The following is a 24,132-nucleotide window of genomic DNA, read 5'->3' as shown; positions in this document are numbered from 1 at the left end:
CTACATCCCCCACCCTCATTTCCTCATTCATGAACCCACCTCATAACCCACAAAACCTTGACACCTCTGAGCCATCCTTTCAAATCCCATGCACATACCAATCCATCGCCACCATCACTCACTGCACACCCTCCAGCTTGCTGATCAGAGGAGCTCCCTGGCCTACCTTGAATTGTGCGCTGCATAACACCCTACCAACCACCGATGCTGGCCCACTTCCAACCTCCAAATCCTCGTCCCGCTCTCCCTCCCTTAGTAATATAGCCTCCCTCATCCTCTCAGTGCCGACCCTCCAACTCTCAGATCAGAGGGGCACTCTGGTGCGCACAGAAACTACTGACCCCTGCACAGTTCTTTTCGACTCCAGCCCATTCCCTCTCCTTCCCTCTTAATTTCTCCAGGCAGAAGGCCTTCCCCTTCCAAAAATCCCACCGTCGAGTGTCCAACTCTCGGACTAGAGGAGCTCTATCATGCTCCAAATAATGTGGTCCTTCCACCAGCTCAACCACTGTGCCTCCTTTCAGAAACACACCCTGCTCCCCTCTCGCCACTGCCTCCCCTGTCCTAACAGCTACAACCCGAGCTACCACCACACATTGGCCTCGGACCATCTCTCACACGAGGAGAGGCTGACTCGCCCCAACCACCCCTCCTGTTCCCAACACCCTCCAAGCAGACATTTTCCTCACACAGACTCTCGACCTGTCCCACACTCTCACCACAACCAACCCAGAGGAATCCTGGGGGTGCTGTGACAGTTTACGCCCAACCCCTCTCCTGTCTGGTGCTACCTCAAACTCCCTCACCCGATCCTTCCTCCCTCGGAAAACATGGCCCACCTTCCTACCTACCACCATCTCCATCACACCAACCACCCCCAAATGGCTGACTCCGGCAGCCCCCTTCCCTTTGCTGAGTGTGGCATGCCTTGCCCTTCCCCTAACCATCGCCTCTACTCCCTTTTCCACTGACCGCCCCACCATCTCACACACTCCCTCAGCACCCAAATGCACAAAATTGAGAGGTAGACAATGACCCTCACCCTCAACTCTGCATGCATATCACAATCCACCTTCCCTATCCTACCCCCACCTCCACGTCCCCCTACAACCTTTGCCACCCACTGCACTCCGTGTAGAGAGCATCCCTCCTCTCTCCTTCAATCTCCTTCCTCCCCCATTTGCAGACCCCGTGCACCATCCCGTAACAACACCTAGCCAATCACCTGTGTACTACTGACCTCTCACCACCACTCCTCAACCCTTGAAGCATTTTGCTGCCACCCAAACTGCCTGTGCCATGCCACTAGTGAGTCGAAGACCTGCAACCACTCACACTCTTGTCCCAGTCCCATTCAACCGTCTCCCCACCACCAACACCAACCCTTCAATGACCCCGACCATCCCCGCCTGGCCAAGCCCAGACACCCAGGTAAACACTGCCCCCACTTGATCACACAAGGTCAATTGTCTCCTCTTCAATCCCTGCTCCATAGCCAAGAACAAACACAGCATCTATAATCTCCTAAACTCTGATAACCACAATCTCATCTTCATCACCAAAAACTGGTTCTCAGACGACCTCAAGCATATCGCTCACAAAGTATTCCCACCTAGCTGCTCACTCATCACCCACAACAGACCTTTCAGAGGAGGCAGATTATCCATCCAGCACAAACCACACATCTCTATCACCTCCACTGAAACACAATGCAGTACAGCTAACTGTGAATCCCTCCTAGTCAAACTCTCTTGCTTGCTTACTCTCTTACAAAGCTTCGTACTCGTCTACAGGCCCCCGGGCTATGACACACACTTCGCCAACAGCCTATGTGACATACTAGCAGACATTCTAGTTAACCACATGGTACTCACCCTACTGGGAGAATGTAACAGCTGGTTCAACCTACCCAAAAACTCCATGACTCTACCACTGATCAAAAGCCTAGAGGCACTCATCTTCGCCCAACATATCAGAGGACCGACACATACTGATGACCACACCCTCAATGCCATTTTTTTCCCTTCTGACCTCATCCTCATGTCCATCCCCCAAACCTTCATCTTTCAGACCACTCTGCCATACCTTTCTCCATCCTCACACCACTGCCACACCCAAGCCTTCCTCTACCCCTACATCTGAATCCAAGTGCTGGAACAAGGTTAAGGTACTACCAGACCTTGCAGAGGCACTGTTAGGCGCCCTGCCACCATTGCCAACAACAGCTACCCATAGAGGCCTTTGACTCCTGGCTAGATGACTCCCTTATTCCTCTTACCCCCACCAAGTCCACTCCCTCGTGCAAAGGACCAACCCCCAAATGGTCACTGCCCCCACCTGAAGACTCTAGAAATGTGTAACCGCTCCCTTGAATACCAATGGCGAGCTTCCGGGACCCCACAAAGCAAATCAGTACTCGCCCACCACCTCAGAAACTAAAAATCAGAGATCCAAAAGGTGAAAAAAATATATCCAGAATTATCATAGCGGCAGCATAGAGCACCAGAGGACCATCAGTGAATTCCTGAACCCACCCTGCACCTTTGCTCAGACTGCCTCCTCACAAATGCTCTTCAACTCCTTGTCTGAACACTTCCACAAAACAGCCCTAGACAGGGCAGCTAACCTCAATGCCAAACTCTAACTCTTGTGCAACCGCTCTACACCTGCTCTACCAGACACAACCTTCCTTCACTCGAGAACACATCTATCTGCTCTTTCAACCCTATGTTGATCGAGTAGTTTGGGTAACTACTTGCTGTCAGCCGACCCTCTGGCTCAGCCCTTGACCCTTGTCCCGCCTCTCTGCTAAAAGAAATCTTCACCTCCACCTGTGCAGGAGAATTGGCGAGGTCCATTCTCTATGACTACCTCAACTCTGGCAACTTCCCGGACTATTTCAAAACTGTGCATGTACACCACAGAACAGAAAACATGCTGATCTCTATATGGTATGACCTCAAAGTGACAGCAGACTCAGAACGATGCCCAGCTTTTATTCTTCTTTACCTCTTGACAGTGTTTGACACCATCAACCACATGATCCTTCTTGACACACTGCACTCCTTAGTAATACATGATTCTGCTCTCTCCTGGATGGCCTCATTCCTCTCCAATAGACAGCAAATCCCCCATCTCCTCCCTTTTTTCTTCACTGGACACCCAGTAAACACTGGAGTAACCTAAGGTGCCTGCCTCTCTCCCCTTCTCTTCAACCTTTAGTGGACCCCTCTTCCAGGATCATCCTCTGACACAACCTCACCTGTTAAAACTATGCAGATGGCAAACATATCATCCTGATCATTCCTAAATCAAACACCGACCCCAGCCTTGGCCTAGTAGCATGTCTCTCAGACATTGGGTCTCATTACGACCCAGGTGGAGGACCATGGTGCTTTTAGCACCATGGTCCATGCCGGTGTCCGCCATGGCGGAATAGGGAATTACCACCCCATTACAAGGTTGGCGGGGCGGTAATTCCCCATGCCGCCATGGCCCTTCCCCATTCCCATTTTTGCCCCATAGGGCTCAACGGGAATGGGGAAGGCGCTAAGTACGGTGCCACAAATTGCGTCACCGTACTTAGCACCAAGGTCCCTTTGCGGGTCGCTACTTTAACGGCTGGTAAAACCAGCTGTTAAGGTCGGGTCCTGCAAAGGGACCTCGTAATTAGGTGCTAATAGGTTAACGGCGCCGCAGCCTTTTACGGCGCTGTTAACCCATTAGCGCCTGGGTCGTAATGAGGCTCATTGACCGATGGATGACAACTAACCATCTATTTCGAAACCCAGGTAAAATGGAAATCATGGTGTGCAGAAAATCTGCTCTATTCCCCCAAAAACCCTCTCTCAGGTTCCCTGCCATGACCACCACCACTGAAATGGACTCTAACCTAACTCTGTCTCACCACATCAACAATGCATCCAAAGCCTATCATTTCCACCTCAGGCACCGAAAGCATATCATCCCTTACCTTGTCTAACTAAACGGACAGGCTGCAATTATGTCCATTGTCATGTCCAGACTTGACTATGTGAACTCACTCTACCTGGATGCACCAGCCTGCCAGTTACACAAACTCCAAAGAGTAAAAAACTCAGCTTTCAGACTACTTCTCGCATTGGGACGAAGGGACCACATCACACCGGCGGTCTGCACCCTACACTGGCTCCCAAATGGATGCACGGCCACCTTCAAATTCCTATGTAGCACCCATCGAGTGGTGCACTAAGTAGGCCCCAAATTCTGACTAGAAAACATTACACCTTACCACCAATTCACATCCTTTGGCCAAGCACTGCCCTCCTCCGAATGATCCCCACCTGCAATTCAGCCAGGATCGGAGGATCAGCCTACTCAACCCTGGTGCCAACTCTGTGAAATTCCCTGCCTCCCTCCATTAGTCACAGCAAAGATTAGATGGCTTTCTGGAAGTCCCTCAAATCCTGGCTCTTCGTCTACCACTCATAAGGGAATGTAGTTTACCACCCGAACGACCACCACGACCAACACATGCTGCGGTACGCAGCCGATTACAGACCCTGTCATAGACCGTTAGGCCTAACGCTATCTTAACTCCACTTCCTAGAGCCTTTGCCCACACTTGAAACCTGAATCGTGGTGGCACCCATTTACCTGACAGAATGTATTAATCGCCTCATCCGTAGGAACTCTAGACGCTCAGAGGCCTAGAGTTATCTATTGCCCTCAACGAGGGGTGATTGTTCTAGACTCATAACTCAAGCATCAATAACACTCATGAGCTTGATCAAGGCTCATCAATTATGCACTAGACATTCAGTCCAAGAAGGCACATACCTGCTAATTCTATGCATCTGGAAATCCAAGAGCAGAACTAGATACTGAGGGGCTGTCTAGCAGTTATTCTGCTGATCACACCTACCAGTGAATGTATTAGCAGAAATACTGACCAGTAATCCATCTAGCAGAACTAGCAACCCATGCACTAATAGCACTTATGAACTCAATCATTGCCCTGCATTTTTGCAGTATGCTATCAGTCCAGGAAATGACTGGCTTGCTAATCCAGCACATCTGGAAATACCTGTGAGGAATTTTACAACAAGGGAAGTTCTATCACTTATTCTTTGTTAATCCCAACTATCTCAGAATATTTTAGTCGAACGACCTATCAGGGATTCTATTTAGCAGAACTGCCGACCAAAGATGTCACTAGCAGTAACAACATAAGTTTTGGGAAACCCCTCAGCCATCACCAAACAAACTCAACTTTAAAGAAATAGGGACAGGCACTGGAAGCTCAACAGGGACAAGGTCCCCCTGGAAAGCACACAGACACCCAAACACACCACTATACTAATTATTGCCTCTACACCAATAAACAATAGAATGCAGCTACACCCATCGACTAATTCGGCCTAGCTGCACACATACTTACACACCACCACGTTCACCTCAACAGTCTTTAGAACACTTCTCTACCCCTCAAATGCAGCCTAGCTGCACACATAACATCTTTTTCAAACACCAATGCCACCAGAATGCAGATACCATAGTCCACTGGTCTTGCTGAACACATTGTACTGATCATACACAACCACTGCATCATACCTAGCAAAAGAATGCAGCTACACACCACCTATTGCACACTGGCTGTACACATAATGAGTGCACCCAAGCATGTGTTACTACTCCACTCTCTCCACTGACCTGAACTGTGGTCCCCTAAGGCGTTGAACCCCAATCATAACAATGGTAAAAGAAGCTATAAAAATTCCAAATAACATAACAAAACATAACAAAACTACAACACACACTAAAAGTGGTCATTAGAAATTAAACATTTTTTAGAGTAAGTTTATATTATAAACACAATCAATACTGTGGGCCTCATTACACGGTAGGCAGTGAGCCATGGCGCTGTTAGCGCCATGGCTCATGCTGGTAAAATACCGGCACCGCCTTGGTGGAAAGGGGATTTACCGCCCCATTCCAAGGATGGAGGGGCGGTAAATCCCCCTTCCACCATTGCCCTTCCCCATTCCCATTTCTGCCCCATAGGGCTCTATGGGAATGGGGAAGGCGCTAATTACAGCACCACAATTTTGCGGTGCCGTAATTAGCTCCGAGGTCCCTTAGCGGGTTGGATTTTAACGCCTGCAAAAAGCAGGCGTTAAATCCCCCAACCCGCAAAGGGACCTCGTAGTAAGGCGGTAAGGATTTACCAGTACCGGTATTTTACCGGTACCGGAAAATCCTTACCGCCATCCGTGTAATGAGGCCCTGTATGTATTAATAAAGCACTTCAGATAATACACACCATTTTGTCTCTCAAAATATCATTCCTTTTTGGAAAGTGTCATGCTCAGATTAAAACCACTGATCATTTGTTTTCTTCTGTGAGCACTGAGGCAGTGTTTAATTCTGTCAGCTGGCCCATTCAAGTGCTGACTATTACGGCCGATCTTACACATTTGTTACATTATGAATAACCATTACCGATGGAAAATATATTAAATAACAAATGCAGTTGTGCAGCATGCAGCCTTCACCTGTGGTACTTTACAAGGTCAATGAAGAAAGCTACTCCCCTTGCATAGCCTACGCACATCTGCCTGTACTAAAAAGGCAACATCAATGCGATGGTGACCTTCCTTTGTTCCTATGGGACACGCACAATGAGAATGTATGGCCTCATTATGGGTCCGGTGGTAGCTGCCGAACCCCTAATGAATTACCGGCGCCTGACTTCCCGCTCCCACTGGGCTATTCCAAGTCCGGTGGCCAAGAAGTAAGGCACCAGTAGTTTTTAGTCCCCATTCCCATGGAGTCCAACAGGACTCCATGGGAATGGGGATACTGGAGCAGCGGCACTGTTAAAAACATTGCTGGTGCTCCCGTGAGAACTATGCGAGTGGGTGCCGTCCCGTCCGGCAGGTCTGACACTAGCGGGCGGGTCAGCACCCACCCACAGAGTTGTACAGTGCCAGTCCGGTAACACCAGTGCTGGTAGGCTTACCGGCACCATTGTTACCAGACTCCCACAGTTATAATGAGGCCCTATGTCTCCAAATACCGGGCCAGTACCTTGTGGGTTGTCTCTTTCACTGCTGTTCTCAACAGACTCAAGGTATGTGTTTTTTCTCCGGTGGTACTGCATTCAGCAAGGGCTCTAGGTGGCTCTAGAAAATTGGGAGCAAGCAACGTGTTAAGTAAGCAGGGTGGTGGAGTGAACAGTTTGTGGCGGATCATCCGAATTGACCACCAACACACATTAACACTGATAAGAAATTCCACTTTTGATTGCTGCTCTGAGTGACACTTTCCTGCTTTCCTCACCAAATAACATTGTGAAAGAACATGCACTGGTACGTTTCAATTTCAATTTTGTAAAACATTCCTGTAATGGAATGTATTGCTTTTGGGCAAATATTATTTTTAATTCGATTAACTTTATCAGCACTCCAAGGTATGGCATTACTTTCAAAGCTTCAGTATACATATTACAAACTAGAGAAAATATGTTTGACCTCCCACCCCCCACCACTGAAATGGAGTTCTGCTTTTTTTGTTGGCTGCAACAATCAAATTGTAGTTCAGCTTTTATGTTGGTGGTCTGTGCCATTTTTTTTTATTTTGTTAATCTGGTCAACCCACATCTACAGCCTTGTCTCCTCCTGTTTAACCCTCTTTTTTAAAGTGAGCAAGGCTGCTTACCTCACATCCACACAACAATCAATTGCTAAAACACAGTGAGGCATTGAGCCAGAGGGAGAGAAATGATAAGGAACATAATTCAGAGGGAGAGAGAGAGAGAGGGAGAGAGAGAGAGAGGGAAAGAGAGAGAGAGAGGGGATGAAAAAGGGACCACAAAGGAAACAGAAAGAGAGAGCGAAGGGAAGAGAGAGAGAGAAAGCAGGGAAGAGCGACATCGAGAGAGAGAAAGAGATGGATAAGAAGTGATGAATAGAGGATAGAGAACTAAACCAAGGGAACGATAACGGTAGAGAGAAACAGTCATGGACACCAGGTGATAAATAGCAGGGTAAATGGTGGTATGGGTGACAGAGGCAGTGAGAGGCTGTGAGAGTTAAGGAATTGAAGGGAGGGAGAGGAGAGAGAGAAAGAACAACAGAACAACATGTGAGTGTTAGATCGAGGGGGGAACAGAAAAGGAGAGTAGAGAGCAGAGGAGTTTGAGTGAGAGAGGGAGACAAAGAGAGAGCCATAGAGAGAGAGTGGGGGAGAGAAAGATACAGAGTGAGAGAGATATGGAGAGAGAAACAAAGAGGAGAGGGAAGGAGAGAGACATGAGGGCAGATAGAGAGAAAGAGAGAGAGAGAGACAGAGAGAGACAGAGAGAGAGAGAGAGAAAGACAGAGAGATGCAGAAAGAGAGAGAGATGCAGAAAGAGAGAGATGGAAAGAGTGATGCAGGGGCTATGTCATATGCATTAATAGAGTGTTAAATTCAGTGGGTGTGGGAAGTGATGACCATCTTAACTCAGTGTCCCCTTGTCGATGTTCCCCATGATGACATTTTGTGTCTCATGTGAATCCTGTCTGTACAATGTAAGTGCCCATGAGCTTCCAACCGGGGTTGGGGGTGCCGAGTTATGATTGTCCTCACTTCCCAGACAGGCTAAATTTCAAGGGTTTTGTTGTGAGGAATCAGATCACCTTAACTCACTTTTAATACAAGTATGATACACTAGAAAAAGCCAGTTTGTATCACATAAAACAAAGGATCCAATATGATGCAAACTCAAGTGAATGGGCCTCATTCCGAGTCTGGCGCTAACCAATGGTGCTATTAGCGCCTTGGTCGGCGCCGGTCACCGTTATTGGCTTAAAAGCCCCTTTGCGCCCTCGTCCCTAATGCCTGCTAAAAGCAGGCATTAAGGACGAGGGCGCAAAGGGAACTCGGAATGTGGCGGTAAGGGATTACCGGCACCGGTCTCATTGACGGTGACCGGTATCCCTTACCGCCATACTCGGAATGAGGCCCAATGTATTGAGTAAATGACTGTATATAAGGGAATAGATATCTTCAGTAAACAGAGCAATCTTACTTAAAGTTGTCCTATTATCGACCAACATCTTGATGGGGCAACATAAGTATCAGGTGCAGTGATTTGATAAATATCAGATAGACACCTGGATAGTCAGATCAAGAAAAAATATACCCCTTGTCAACCAAAGCAAAAGATAAATAACCACAATGCTAAGGGTTCGTCACCATCCTACCAATGTTCAAAGAATGCACTACTGAACATCCAGAATAACAACAAACTGCATAATAGCTGGTAACACAATGTCCTTGATGAGATAAAGGGCTCTTCACCTGCGCCTTCAACTGAAGCCAGAAACCTTGGAGTCCTCTCTCTCCTTCCTCCCTCACACTCAGGACATTGCCAAGAAGTCCCACTTTCTGCTCTTCCTTATCAAAGGAATTTTACGTTTTCTCACTTTCCCCACAGAGGCTCAATGTGACCCAAGCCCTGGTTCTCTCTAAGTTTGATTACTCCAATAGCCTCCTACTGAATCTACCTTCTTCCACTCTGCGACACTCCTCCAGAAATTCTAGAATAGGGCAGCAAGAATTATCCTTGGCCTTAAGTCCACGGACCCCATCTCTCCTGCAATAAAAAGTCTTCACTGGCTCCCGATTACTGCACGGATAAAATTCAAATCCCTCTGTAGCATCCACAAGGCAGTCTGGGCCCAGGGACCATGCTATCTATAATTTTATCTCACTAAATACTCTACCTCTAGACCACTACATTCCTCTGCCACCAACTCTCAGTTTGTAAAGCGTTTGCTAAATAGAGAGTAGTGGCCGTTCACTTTCCTCAGCGGGCTCCCTCCAATGGAATAGCCTCCCCTCCCACTCCACCGTGAGCAGGATCTTCTTAAATTCCGGAAGCTTCTTAAGACTTTCCTCTTTTCATCCTCCTTCCCTTCTACTCTCCTCTGCTAATCCCACAGTTCCTGGGATTGGTATCTTGGGCCCTTATGCATCCTCGGGCCCTGACCTCCTACACCAATTATGCCCAGCTCCTTGTCTATCGCACTTGCATCTGCACACCCTCCGCCCAGAAATTTCGCACTTACACCTCACGTGGCATCAGTCTGTATAGCACTCAACATTCCTAGCACCTCATCTGTGGCTCACCCATGAGCTCGGACTCCCCAGCACTTACCTCTGCTTCCCTCTTCGTTGCTGCACCTGCTGAATACTCATGAGGCATAGTAGGTTCGTCCCTTCAACCTTTTCCCCTTCTGCTCTTAAATATTGTGTTTTTAATGGTTTTCTCACCCTTGCTCTCGCCCTGCCCTGTGGCTGCTTCGAAACAGTATGTTCTTATTGTATAAGCACCTAGCAAGCAAATAATAAATACATAAATAAATAAAAGAAGGCAAAGCCCTGGATAACACGAATGGATGGGGCAAATAGCTACATTGGGAACAAACAAAGCGGGGGCATACACAGCGGGGGCATCCTCTAACCCATCTGTACAAGTGAGCCCATATTTCACAGAAAAGATTTGCTGAGAAAATAGCAACCAAAACAAAATCTCGTTGATTTGTTTCAGTGGTGGCCAGTCATGTTTCCCAGAATTCAGTGCACAGGACTAATCATAGCTATGGAGCACAGACTATCCAAAAGTCGATTGAGGGGCATCTAGCCCCAACAGGATCTTTTTTTAAAGAATGTATCAAAATGTTGAATTTACCGGTACACTTTTTGTGAATCAAAAGGTGAAAAGAATTATTTTAAAAGTGGTTCTGTTGACTAACTGATGTGAATATCCAATAGATACCAGGACCTCGGCAGTACACAGAATCATTTTCCATCACACCTTCAGCATGCCTGAGCCCACAATATATCTCAGCTTGTGCACTGTAGGAACAAACCTACGTTGTGAGTGGCCTTTAGTTCTAGGATTGTCAATGTAAAAATATACTTGTGTAGGATATGTCCAATTGTGCCTGTGCTGTTACTATAATAATATTCATTGATTTTGCCCAATGAAACCAATACTACCACTGTAAGAAAACACCTGATCTCGGTCATTAAGGCCAGTACTGCTAGCCGCTGTCAGTACACAAATGTTTTGGCTTTTTACAATAAGGCCAGTACTCCTCTGTAAGAAAACACACTTGTTGGCTGTGCCCAGAGGGCCGTGCGGTTGAACGCATCCATCTAAATTGGGCATGCCCACTCCCCACAGTGAACTGTCCAAGCTCCCATCTGAGGTGTGCAGGGTCGAAAATGATGGATGGATAGCTCATTAGTAAAGCGCTGGTCTCTGACATGAGGAACGCCTGCACTTTGCAGGTTCAAAACCCGTGCCAGCAGTTGGAGGCGGTAGGAAACTGGCATGAAGCACTGAGAAAGATCAAATTATGTTTTGCGTATTGATGGTGGTGTTATGGTCCAGAGTTAACATGTCAATATCTAAAAGCACAGCTTTGGAAAATAAACTGTTTACAACAGCAAGGGCCAGAGTATGCACGTTATTAGCAGTAGGGCAAAGTTGGCCCTTTCCAAAAAATATACTGGGACATATTAGTAAACCTTTGCACCGTGGCAAGTGCAGTTGGGCATGGTTTACGAACCAGGGCAAAAATTGCCCTAGCACAAAAAACATACATTTGCAATGTGTTCCAGGGCAAAATTAGCAGGTGAGCACATTTTGCCCTGGTACAAAAATGTGTTCAAAATATATCTTTTTTGCACGAGTGCATTTTTTGCACTGGTGCTTATAACATGGCAAACTGCACTTGCCACTGTGAAAAGGTTTTCTAATGTGTTGCAGGGTTTTAAAAATAGGGCAAACATTGCCCTAGTGCTCATACTATGCAAATTTGCACTTGCACTGGTGCAAAGTTTCTGTCGTTTGCGCCAAGGATGCTTACAGATAAAGGCTGTATACGCCTTTTAACTACCCACAGTCCATGGTGTCTCTTGAAGGACATACAACACATAACCCAAATCTGCCTCTAAAGGTTTTAATATCTAGAAAAAATACAAAACACAGAGGGGAACAAAAACAGCTACAATCATGCAGCTAACGAGCATAAGACAGCCATCATGTTTGCTAATACAATTGGCCTCATTACAGGTGTTGAGGTGAAGCAACAATGGCGCCGGTAGTGCTACCGGCGCCCTTGTTACCTCACCGCAACTGTACGAGTTTGCTCGCGGGTGCCGCTCTGGACGCCTGATCAGACCCGATGTCCAGAGTGGCACCCGTGAGCAGACCAGGATGCTAACAACGGTCTCGTCATTAACGAGACCGTTGATAGCATGCTCCCCATTCCCATTGAGCCCTAATGGTGACGTACCAGGTCAGGGTCCCGAAAATGGGAATTACCAGGCCCGCAAATGTCGGAATGGCCTGGTAATTCCCATTTTTCTGGACCCGGACCCGGGTTTGGGGGTAGCCATGCTGGTAAAAATGAGGCCCAATGATTTAGGATTGAATACTCTGCTTCTAATACTAAATAACTCTTTAAAGTTTTGCTACCAGTTGTTAATAAAAAAAAAAGTTGGTGCACATCCATTCAGGATTCAATGACCCACAAAATTGAAAATTTCCAGAAAGATATTGCCAATAAACGTGATGTATGCACAATATCACGGTTAGACTAAGAGGCGACTTGGTCAGGCTGCAACATTCCCGTATTTGAGTTCTGTCAGATGTCAGAAGTAGAGGTATCAGCTATACTCCAACAACTTAAAACAACTCACTGCACGGGAGATGCCTGCTCCGCTACAACTGCCAAGGCATGTGTGAAGCAGCTCATTCCTCTTGTCACCAAATGTATTAATGCTTCTTTCAGGGAAAGCACTTTGCCACCATGCATTAAGCAGGCATGGATTTTGCAGATCATCAAGAAACCCTCATTAGATCCTATTATTCCTTCAAATTACAGGCCCATTAATAACTCGCCATTTTTACTTTAAATCCTGGACAAGACAGCCTACATCCAAGTGCAAGATTTATTATCCAAATACAGCATCTTGGGTCAAAAGCAATCAGTTGTACGTGACGCTCATGGTATGAGTCTGCACTACTCGACCTTAAGGCTAACATTCTCCGGATATTTGAGAAAGGTGGAATAGCTCTACTGATGCTTCTTGCCTTATCAGCACCTTTTGACCTGGTCGACCATGAGCAGCTGGCCACTAGGCTATTACATTCTGCCGCTTTTTCACCAGCTGTTGCCGGCTGGGTCAAATCCTTCCTCACTGGACGGTCAAACTGAGTTTTCAGTGGTGATGTTGCAGCCAAAGCCTTCTTGGTGGCATATGGAGCTTGTTTATCCCCAGCCCCAGATATATCTTTATGGGAGGGCAAAAGGGGCACTTGCCCAACACCCTCACATTTGAGGGGGGGGGGGGCATGGCTGCCTAATCTAAAGAAGTCAGTTCCCATTGTTAGCCAAACTTAAATTGCACACGTTAGGATATTTGCTGAAGCTCTAAATCTATTGTGTGTCTATTGGTGAAAAAATACATTCTGCTCTGATCAATTAGTCCTATAATGCTTTCTGTTTTCACTGCGGGATGCATAGTTTACAACATTACTGTGACAGAAATCCTATAGCATTTTCCCATTTCTATGGGGATTATATTGATCATGTGAAATGCCAAAGATGAAATGCACATTGATAAATGTGATGCCTGCAATGGTTAGGAAGATAGCTCAGTGTGTTAAGCACTCATTACAAATACTTGTGTTCATAAGCAAGATTACAAAACTAAATCCCAGCATGTGCGACTCAACCTTTCCTATGTCTTAAATTGATAAACCTGCATGTATATATACTTTGTTTTGTAGCACAACAGGTGATAGTAAGGGCACGGCTACCACCAGGGTCGTAACGAGGCCCAATGAAACTACAATCATTTCCATTTTGTATAATGTGCATCTGTAACATTTTGTTTTTTAAAATGATCATGCGTGATTATGTGATTTATGTACTTTCTAAGTCAGTTCTATTAAATGGGATTATTTTAGTTCATGTTAAGAACTGGGAGAGAGGGTGGTAAAGTGCAGAAATTACAGAGCAGCTGAAAAATCCCAGCATCCCTTCTTAACAAATGTGTGATCCTCATCTCATTTAATCTCGTATTGCCTAACCAGTGAACATTACAAGTCACTAAACCTTTAACAATTGCCCCCCTTCAAAGTGAAATCATTCCCAGCAAAAAGCCTCACTCATGTTTTCACTGGCTGTAAGGTTGATTCCTCCATAATAATAATGAACATTACTATATTGTGCACCTCAACCACTTGTTTCCTTGCTCTGTAATTGCAACATCACATCCCTCTTCTAATCTCAGTCTGTCTTGACATGGAAACCTTCCCGATAGCTTCTAATCACCGTCCACTATCTATGCAATGGTTATGTATAGCTTTCTCCTTGCTTCCAGTTGGTCTCCTGTATTGATGCTTGAGCATTTGTGCATTCTATGAGGCAGCTAATCGGAGCTGTCCTATTCTAAATTATGTGCACCTTTAAATACAATATGTGCATGCATTTATACTATGCCCTGTATAACTTCTTCTTGTCTGCTACTGATGAAAAGTGTCCTGTAGCTATCCTATAATAAAACAAGTACCCTTGTCGTGGACTCCTAATGTTAGCCTTGAAATGCTACTTTTCTATGAGTCTGCTTACAGCAAGAATGAAGAGGGTAATGGGACTGAAAGTTAGTACCCATACTTATTTGATTGCTGTGAGGCAGCATATCAAGCTATGGGTTGTGATAGCAATGATCGGAGGCGTGACCAGATATTCAGGATCCCTTAATTCCTTTGGTTTGGTGGAGGGGGCCCCAAAGGGGTATATGCCCTAGGCACCAAGAGTGCTTAGGCTGGCCCTGCCCTATACTGTATAATCTCTTCACCAGGCCCCACCTTGAGCTGCTTGATGAGAATCAGATCTCTTACACTAACTATGCAGACAATATTCAATGCCTCGTACCTTTGTCAGAGGATTATGCCAAAGACTCCAAAACTGTCAACTCAGACTAATCCCAGATCCAGATCCGGATGATGGATAACGGTCTTGTTCTGAATGACTCAAAAACTGAGCTTATGACTATGGCACAAGACCACAGCTGAATAAGCTTAGCCTGGATTTTTGCAAATTTCAAATAGCCAGCTGCTCCATCACCGCCCTCCTCAAAATCAAGACACTAGGGTTTTTCCTGGACCAGGAACTGAAAATGAAAGTGTACACCAGCTACCTGATTTTCTCCACCTCATATTACCTAAAACTCTAAGCCCAACTTAGACCATGCCTTACCCATAATAATCGAGCCACCATTGCCAGAGCTATTATAAGCACCAAACTGGATTATTGTTCCAGTTTGTTACACAACATTGGCAAGGAAGAACTGCCGACCATCTAAAATAACACAGTCCAGTCCATAGGGGGCCTACAAAACAATTATCATGGCTCAGAGGCCAGGCAAGTCCTACACTGGTTCCTGGTAGCATCTAGAATGACCTTCTGTGTACTGACCATCACACACAAGTGCCTCTATGGAAGTAGCCCAGCATTCTTATCAGACAGGCTCCTTTTGCAACCAGCACGCAGAGTGTTTATGTCCAGTAACTCCTGTCTTCTGCATGACCCCAGGGCTAAGCTGACCCAGGTTGCCCAGGGGTCCTTTCCCTACTCTGCACTTGAATGTTGGAATGTCTTGCCACCTGACCTGAGGTCTTGCCGCTCTCTTACCAGGTTCAAGGGTGGCCTACAAACACAGCTATTTAAATGACTACTCTTGTCGCATGCCTGATCCCTGCTTGTGCCCCAACCTTATCAGTTTGTTGATTGTTGTTTAATGCAGTCTGTCTTGTTAGCGCTCGTATACCTTTGGGTCTTGTTTCAGTGCTCTTTAAATAATAAATAAAATACATGACTGTGTCTATTTGGCATCAGTCTGGGCTCACGTTGCGAAGATGCACAAAAAAGGAAGGTGTGCAGCACGTTTAAAAAAGATGGAGAGGGAAGCGGGTAAACATGAACCATTTTGACTAACAGCGCACAGCAAGTGAAAGGGCTCTGATAAGACTCAAGAAAATATAGTGAGCACGAGATCAATGATAGGAAATTCCTATTTTCTTGGAGCATGAAAGATACTTACAGGTGGCAGTTAGCCCAGCAAACATTTGAATACATTACTTTTATAAACTAGAATGGATTTTTTCTGGGGGCGGGGGGGGGTATGCCGTGAAATAATAATAATTAGTTTTTTTTTTTATGTAGCGTTTTACATAGGACATATTTTACTATTATTACCCTATTGAAATTACTACTCGTTTATTGATCTCGGAAGGATGAAATACTGAGTTTGCCTTGCCAGGGGTTGAACCTGGGAAATGCAGATTAAACACAGATCACAACAACACACATTTAACCTAGTGAGCCATTTTACTAGCTACCATTCCTAGCCTAAAACTCAGACTCACACATTTCTGTAGAAAACCTGATCATGACCTGCAATACACACTTTGTCTAAATTGCCATCTCAAAACTGAAACACACAAGCATCTCAATCAAGAAGGGGAGCACAACCGTTTGGTAGAAATAATGGGACGTGCACCCATCTTTACCTCATTACTTACTCCATAACCCCCAACACCCACTTCCTCTCCCACAATCAATGTAAAGACCCCCAGAACTCTGAAACCACTCATGACCTGCAGCAACCCCTTGCTGTCCTAAAACTTGTGACCATACACCGGCCTGCTAGAGAACCTCAATACTGCAGCACATTGTTGGCATCCGGCTGACAAGACCACCATGCAGATCTGCCAAATGACCTCAAATGTGGACAGCTGTTCACGTGCTACAATTGACAGCTTGTAAACTGGAGTGAGACCAGTGCTGGTCATTGGGCTGATTTTCCCAGATACAGCGGTCAGCGTTGCAGTCGGTTGTGGATCCAGAAACTAGATTGGTCCAAAAATGTCCTTTACGGCAGACGTCGTTATATATTCTTGTCAAGGTACTTCGCCCAGCTTCTTCAATGGGCGTGTGTCATCATTTAAGGGGGAAGTGCAACAGCTGTGGAATGTGTTGCAGGAAGATGCCTTGTCCTAGGTGTAGGTTCAGAGTCCTTCTGGCACTCCCTATCCAGGAAGCCTGCTGCACAGCCTAGAAGGGCACGCTGTGTGCTGGCTGGGAACCTGTTCTGGAGCAGATGTAGGGTCTTCTGAAATCTGTTTATCCCTCTGCTCCCTGGGAGAAGTTTAGGGCATGGATTTTGCTTCCATCTTTGGATAGCCAAGTCTTCCTTTACTAGCAGAAGATGTAAGGCAGACTGTAGGCTCAGCCAGGGTCCAAGGTTGAGTTTTTCTTTCTTACTTCTTGTGAAGTCTTCAGATGATCTCCCAAAAGATGGTCTTGGCCCTCTTTTAAAGCCAAGTGGGCCCCAGTGAGTGGTGTAGTTTAAGCCTACCTTAAGGAACCAATCGAGGAGTCCCTACCAACAATCGGTATGTGTGAGGTCATAACCAGCATGCTTTGCAACAGGAAAGGTAAAAGTGTAAAAACAGGAACAAGTTATGCCCAGACATGTCTGAACTGTTCTCTCAACAGAAAGATCTGTGGGCTCACACCCCTGTGCTACTAAGTCCCACCCATCTTCCTGTCTGTTGTGTTCAAAGAGACTCTCTGATTAATGGTCTTCTCTTTGTGGTTTATGGTAAAGCAGCCGGTCTCCCTTGAAGCTGCGGCGAGACCAGACTCTCTGGCTCCTGCAAACCACATTTTCGCACCTTATGAATAGTGTCGCCAGGCAGGGTGGCCTTCAGCAAACAACAGACTCAGACATGACAGTTCACTGCCAGCAATACTCTGAGGAGGGTGCTGGCTTTAGGTTGACACAATCAATATGAAAGGTTGTTGGGTTCCCTGCCTCCTTTGTTATCCTCTGCAGCCAAGCCCCATGTGGGCCGGTTTGAAATACCCCCTGCTGGTATGATAATCACTGCCACCAGCAGCAGGGCCTAACAAAAGAGCAGGGTGGAACCATGGAGGCTTTGTCATTTAATCAGACTGACAATGGCAGGGGGAAGGTTGGAACTTTCCCTTCCTGGAGATGACATTGTGCACTCCTCGGCTGTCACATTCCAACTAAATATGACAGGGGCAGATAGGGCCTGTAGTTGTTGTCCAGACTGGAGTACAAGGGTCTATGCATTGTCCTGGTGTGAACATAGCAAAATGTGTGTGGATTAGCCCACACATGTTCCTGAGGTTGGTCTACCATCATTCCATGTAATAAAACATTTTTAAAAAAGCCCAGGTGAGTGCACATCCACCATGCGGATGCTGGAATTGCTGAGCCCACCCCTCCTCATCTTCGTACATGGCTGAACACCCTTCCACCTACCTTTTAGTTTCCACCCCACACTCTTACTTCACAAACATAATTTCATTGCAGGTGGCAGACTTAATACTCACATATTGATGGGCCTGCTTGTGGTCTTATGCAGAAGGGATGTGACCAAACAGTTTGGGCCTGACTGTCCCTTTTGCGGTGGGCCCGGGCCTGATTTGCATATGGTCTTTCTCCTTTTGTAATGGCTTGGCAGTTGAAGAATGATGGTCTGGAGGGTTGCCCAGAGCAATACCAGAAGTTAAGATTCATTCTAAATCTGCCAGGCATCACCTCTGTTGTATTGCTATTGTCACCTCGAGTTGGGTGGCTATGCCGAGACACAGTTCCCATGTCTGCTGAGCCTAAAGACCGAAGCAACTCCTCATTGATGATGCCCAATGAGGCTGAAACATGTCTACAGATGCTTGTGGTATCGTGCAGAAGGGACATAAGGGATGTGATGAAACAATTCAGACTGTTGTGCCCCCCTTTGGGGGTGGGACCAAGCCTGATTTGCATATGGTCTTTCACTTGGCAGGTGAAGAAAGATGGTCTGGAGGGTTGCCCAGAGCAATGCCAGAGGTTAAGATTCATTCTAAACCTTCCATCCATCACTTCTTTGTTTTGCTATTGTAACCTGGACTTGGATGGGTTTACCCAGACATTGTTCCCTTGTCTTCTGGGCCTAAATACCCAAGCTACTCCTCAATGATGCTGCCCAATGAGGCCAAAATATGTCTGGGAATTCCTGTGTTCTCATGCAGAAGGGATGAGACCAAGCAGTTTGGAGTGGACTGCCTCTTCGGGGTGGAACCAACCCTGATTTGCAAATGGTCTTTCCTCTTTTGCAATGACGTGGCAGGATACAAACAATGGTATGGAGGGTTGCCCAGAGCAATGCACAAGCTTAAGATGTATTATAAACCTTCCAGTTATCACCTCTTTGGTTTTGATATTGTCTCCGAGTGGGACGAGTATGCCCAGAAGTGGGTCCTGTGTCTGCTGGTCCTTGGGACCCAAGCTACTCTTCACTGATGATGCCCAATGAGGTCAAAGCATGTCTGTGGATGCATGTGGTCTCATGCATAAGGGATGTGACCAAGCAGTTTGGGCTGGACTGCCCATTTGGGGGTGGGCCCAAGCCTGATTTGGATATGGACTTTCCCCTTTTGTAATGGTTGGGCTGGCAAAGAACAATGGTGTGGAGGGCTGCACAGAGCAATGTCAGTGGTTAATCTTTATTCAAAACCTTCCAGCCGTCACCTCTTTTGTTTTGCGAGACTTAATACACACACCACTCCTTCACCGTCAGGCATAACATGCATTCATATACACAGGTGAACACATTCATACAACACTCATGCACTCACACCAACACGTTTTTATTCGTAAACATATATTTTCTTCGAGAATGGTGCAATGTCTTATGACTTGGCCCCATCGTAATTCATGGGCCTTGTTTCAGCCGGAATCAGAAAGCACGGAGAGATGTTAGTTGACGTTTGCTCCAGCTTGGCCATAGAGAGAAATTTGCTTTAATACTCTGGCTTTCTATCAGCTGTGGTTCCTTTCTGCTATCTGCTGGCGTCAGAGATAGATAGCTTTGCAGGCCACCACTTGGAGCAGCGCCACAAATTAGCGGTTTCAATGCATTTTTTAAGTAATTGAATAAAAAGATTATATTTTTTAAATTGGAAAGTGTACCACCGCAATTAGTGTGTGGTTTAGCACTGACTAACCGTAGCCCATAGCACTTCCCATTTCGTACATTCTGGATTGTTGTACTTACCACCCCAACGGTGTATGCAGAAGTGTGGCTTTTTAGTAGCGTTATTTAGTGGCAGTACTTTTTCTACCACCAGTGCTCCGACTAGGTGCCACCCATATCCTTTGCCCTTAAGTGCATTTTGGTGTGTTATCACACTTATGCTGTCAAGACTGGATTATGTCAACAGCCTTTGCCTTGGACTCATGGAATACCTACTGGGCAGACAACAAAAATCCCAGACGCGAGAGCCAGGCTGCTCGTTAAACTAAAAAGATTCAAACTCATCACACTCTTTTGTCTCCCAATCAAACTGATGATTCCCCTAAAATATCTATGCATTAATCATGGAGGCCTTCAGGTCAGGATCACTGAATCCATCGCAAGTAAATTCAACCGCAAACGGCCATCAAGAATCACCCTACCCAACAACAACCCCTTAGTAATGGTGCCTAGCTTTAAGAGGAAAAGGAACAGAGGCTTCTAATTCTACTTCCTCTAAACTGTACTCTGGAACTCTCTGGCAAACACCTTGCCACGGAAGAATACCAACTCACTTTAGAAAATAGATACAAACCTGGATACTCAGCTTCCATTAGCACAACACCAGCACCAAAACATCAAACAATGATTTAACTATTTTTGAAAACTTCATACCATGAACCAACACTCAACTCTATTACAAAGACAGTTTTCAGTATTGACTCATTTGGGTTAGACACAGCTCAACCAAAATTGAATTGAATGAATACTAGTAAAAACACCCAGCAAACCAACCTAATCACTTCCCCAGATATTACCAATTGCCTCACTCCAGAATGGTGTCCTATGCTTCCTAACAAAGTTGTGAAACCTTTGTTTACCCCCTGTTCTCCCTTACTAATCAACTCCTCTCTGAAATCTCCAAACACTTTACACTAAACACACGCATTCTCCCCACCGTCAGGCTACCTCAAGCCTATCAGTAACCATATCACCATTTATTGAGCCATTGCCCAGATCACTCTGGTTGGCTCTACAACCCCACCCCTCATATAAGCATCTAATACAGACCTGGAGCACTATCTATCAGATCTTGGGGGTCTCTGCTCCACATGTACCTATTCACAAGTGTCACTACAAAACACATTGAACCCGAACAGCACTTAGGGATTGGGTACTTCTGACCTTTACTCATCAACATCACAGGTTTTGCACTTTACAAGCCACTTTACATTACATTACAATAGATGACTGTGGACAGAACACACGCATGATTGAAAATCAGTATGAGTGGACTGTGAAGTATAAGCTGATTACACCGCCACTCTCACAAGAATGAAAGCAGCCCCCCTAAGCATCAATGGCACCTGCCTTTCTATGACATTAGTGGGGGAAGAGTCTGCAAAGGCCACTGGTGCGTGTATAGTGACAATGGGAAGTGGAGAGCCCATCTTCCTTCTGCCAAATCTGTTTATAGGATATATGCATGGTCATTACCAGGATGGTTAAAGCATTTTCAAGTTCCATCCATCCTTTCCTTTAAGATGTTTCTTATGCCTTATGTTAATGGAATCCTAGCTGGCTAAGAGTATTAGTACTTTGGGCCTCATTACTAGTTGAGCAGCATTCAGAATATAATTCAGTGGAAATAATGTTAAACTCTGTTACCTTTATACCGGAGTACTTAATAATGGATTACGAGTAGTGGCATGGCAGTGTTGAACTCAATTTATTGAGTCCTTAGGTCTTCACTGAGCATTCCGTGGATTTGCTTTGGGCATTAAATCAGCCTGTGGTTACATGCTACTTTTCGACATTAAACTGGAAGATTTACATCTGCCATCATGCTGCAAGTAAATCCTGCAATCCAAGGTCAAACATGTAATTTGGTGGTGTAGTAAAACCAGTGGTCATTCCATTACTGCTAAAATGGTGTCAGTAATATAATTACTGGGATTTCTTTTAATCACAATACCATACTTGTAATGATGACCTTTTGCCAAATCAATGCCAGCAGAGAATGTTGAATGGATTGAATCAGCCTGAAGGTTCAAGTTAGATATGATTTGTGACACCACCTCCAACAAATGATCCCTCTGTCATGATTTCTGCCCCTCATGTCCCCAGCCCTCCAAGATGTCAGGCTGGAGCCAGGCCACGATCACCTACATGGCCCTCAAGGGCCTCTCCATCCCACTTGGTGTCCATCTTGGCGCTTGTGGCACCAGACTCACTCACTCCCATAAGATAACATTGGGGATTGGACTTGTAGTGCATTGATGGGACAAGATGTATGCCCCCACATATTATCGGTTCCCGGAACTGCATGTGCGGTCTAGTCTTTTGGGTGTGGTTCAGCTCAGAGACACCTGGGATACCCAGAGACTATTTAAGCCAGACCCAGGCTGAGAAACATGCTTTGCGTTTTCTGCACCTGCAGCGTGACACTCACCGTGTTCAGATCGGTCTCCAGAAGGCCTGCATCTTTCTTCTGCGCTCAGCTCCTGCAAGAACAAGAACAAGAACACTGTTAGGAACAGCCTTACCTGTGGCGCTTCTGCCCATCATTCATCGCTGATCCTTTTCTGCAGGCATCTTCGGCGGTGTCATTCCCATTCAGGCATGCCGCCTCCTAAGGAAAAGGGAAAAGAACAGAAAAAAGGCATTAGTAAGCATTCTGCAAATTTTTGCTTATTTTTAAATACTGTACGAGCTTCAAACGCTTACCTGAATCCCAGCCACTCTGGGGGAACTCTGTCTCCGGAACTTTCCATCCATCTGCAAGAGGGAAAAGACACTTCCGGTTATCGAGGAAACATCTAGAGGCGCTGCATACCGTGCTACCCACCACAATTGTTCTTCATAACCGGCATCCACGCTGAAAATGTTGCGGCACCTAAAAGACACAGAAAAAGAACTCAGTTCAATGCAAATATACGAAAGGGGTGCATCGCGCATCGCGCTCTCACTCACCTACAGTGCTACTCATCTCAGCAGCACGCAGCCATCCCCTGGACGCCGGCCATCATCTAAGGAAGGAAAGGAACGAAGTTAGAGAACTCTTCAAAAAACTCATTATACTTACCTGTCGGACTCTTGCCAGTGAAGTAACTAGGCAGCAACGAGCCCGCATCAATCAACCAGCCCCTGCGCTGAAAGCAGGACGGAGAGCACACTATCCATGAAAACAAGGTGAGCTGTGGATCAAAGGGAAGGGTTGGACCCCGGGAAAGAAGGGGTTCAAGCACACAGAGACAATAGGGAGTTAAACTCTACCAATCCTCTGTTTCAGGCCCAGTCTCCAGTCGAATAGCCTCCAGGGAAGGGTTTGAGGTCGTAAGAGGTCAGAACAGGCTGAGTGACGTCCCTGTGGATACCAGGTGAGCGTTACACCCTCCTAAGGAATTTACGAGATATCAACATATCAACACACACAGGGACTCATTCCGAGTTTAGAGGTAGCCATGGCGCTATTTGCGCCATGGCTGCCTCCAAACCCGGGTCCGTGTCCAGTCTGGGTGAATGGGCATTTACTGGGGCATTCCGACCGGTGCGGACCCGGTAAATCCCCTTTCAACCAACCATTCCCCATTCCCATTTGAGCCCCCGTAGGGCTCAATGGGAATGGGGAAGGCGCTAATTACGGGCCTGCTAATAGCAGGCCCGTAACTAGCGCCCTGGTCCCTTAGCGGTACCCGAAAAGAACATGTGGTGTGACCACACGTCCTTTGCGGTGCCCGCTAAGGGACCTCAGAATTGGGCGGTACGGGTTTAACGGCACTGGTCTCCTTACCGGTGACCGTTATCCCTTACCGCCCAAGTCGTAATGAGGCCCACTGTATCTAAGGAATCCCCGTAACTAAGGCAGATATGCCAACCCGCCAACTGATCAGGATGAAGCTGGAGATGCATAGGAGTCAGACCCTTGAAAAACATCAAACATGTTGCTGCTCATGTAGCAAGGAATTGAATAAACAGGTTTTGCCTAATTCATA

Source organism: Ambystoma mexicanum, chromosome 3q, assembly GCF_040938575.1.
Source record: "Ambystoma mexicanum isolate Mex_15411 chromosome 3q, UKY_AmexF1_1, whole genome shotgun sequence".
Classification (NCBI taxonomy): domain Eukaryota; kingdom Metazoa; phylum Chordata; class Amphibia; order Caudata; family Ambystomatidae; genus Ambystoma; species Ambystoma mexicanum.
Note: the sequence above shows the minus strand (reverse complement) of the source record.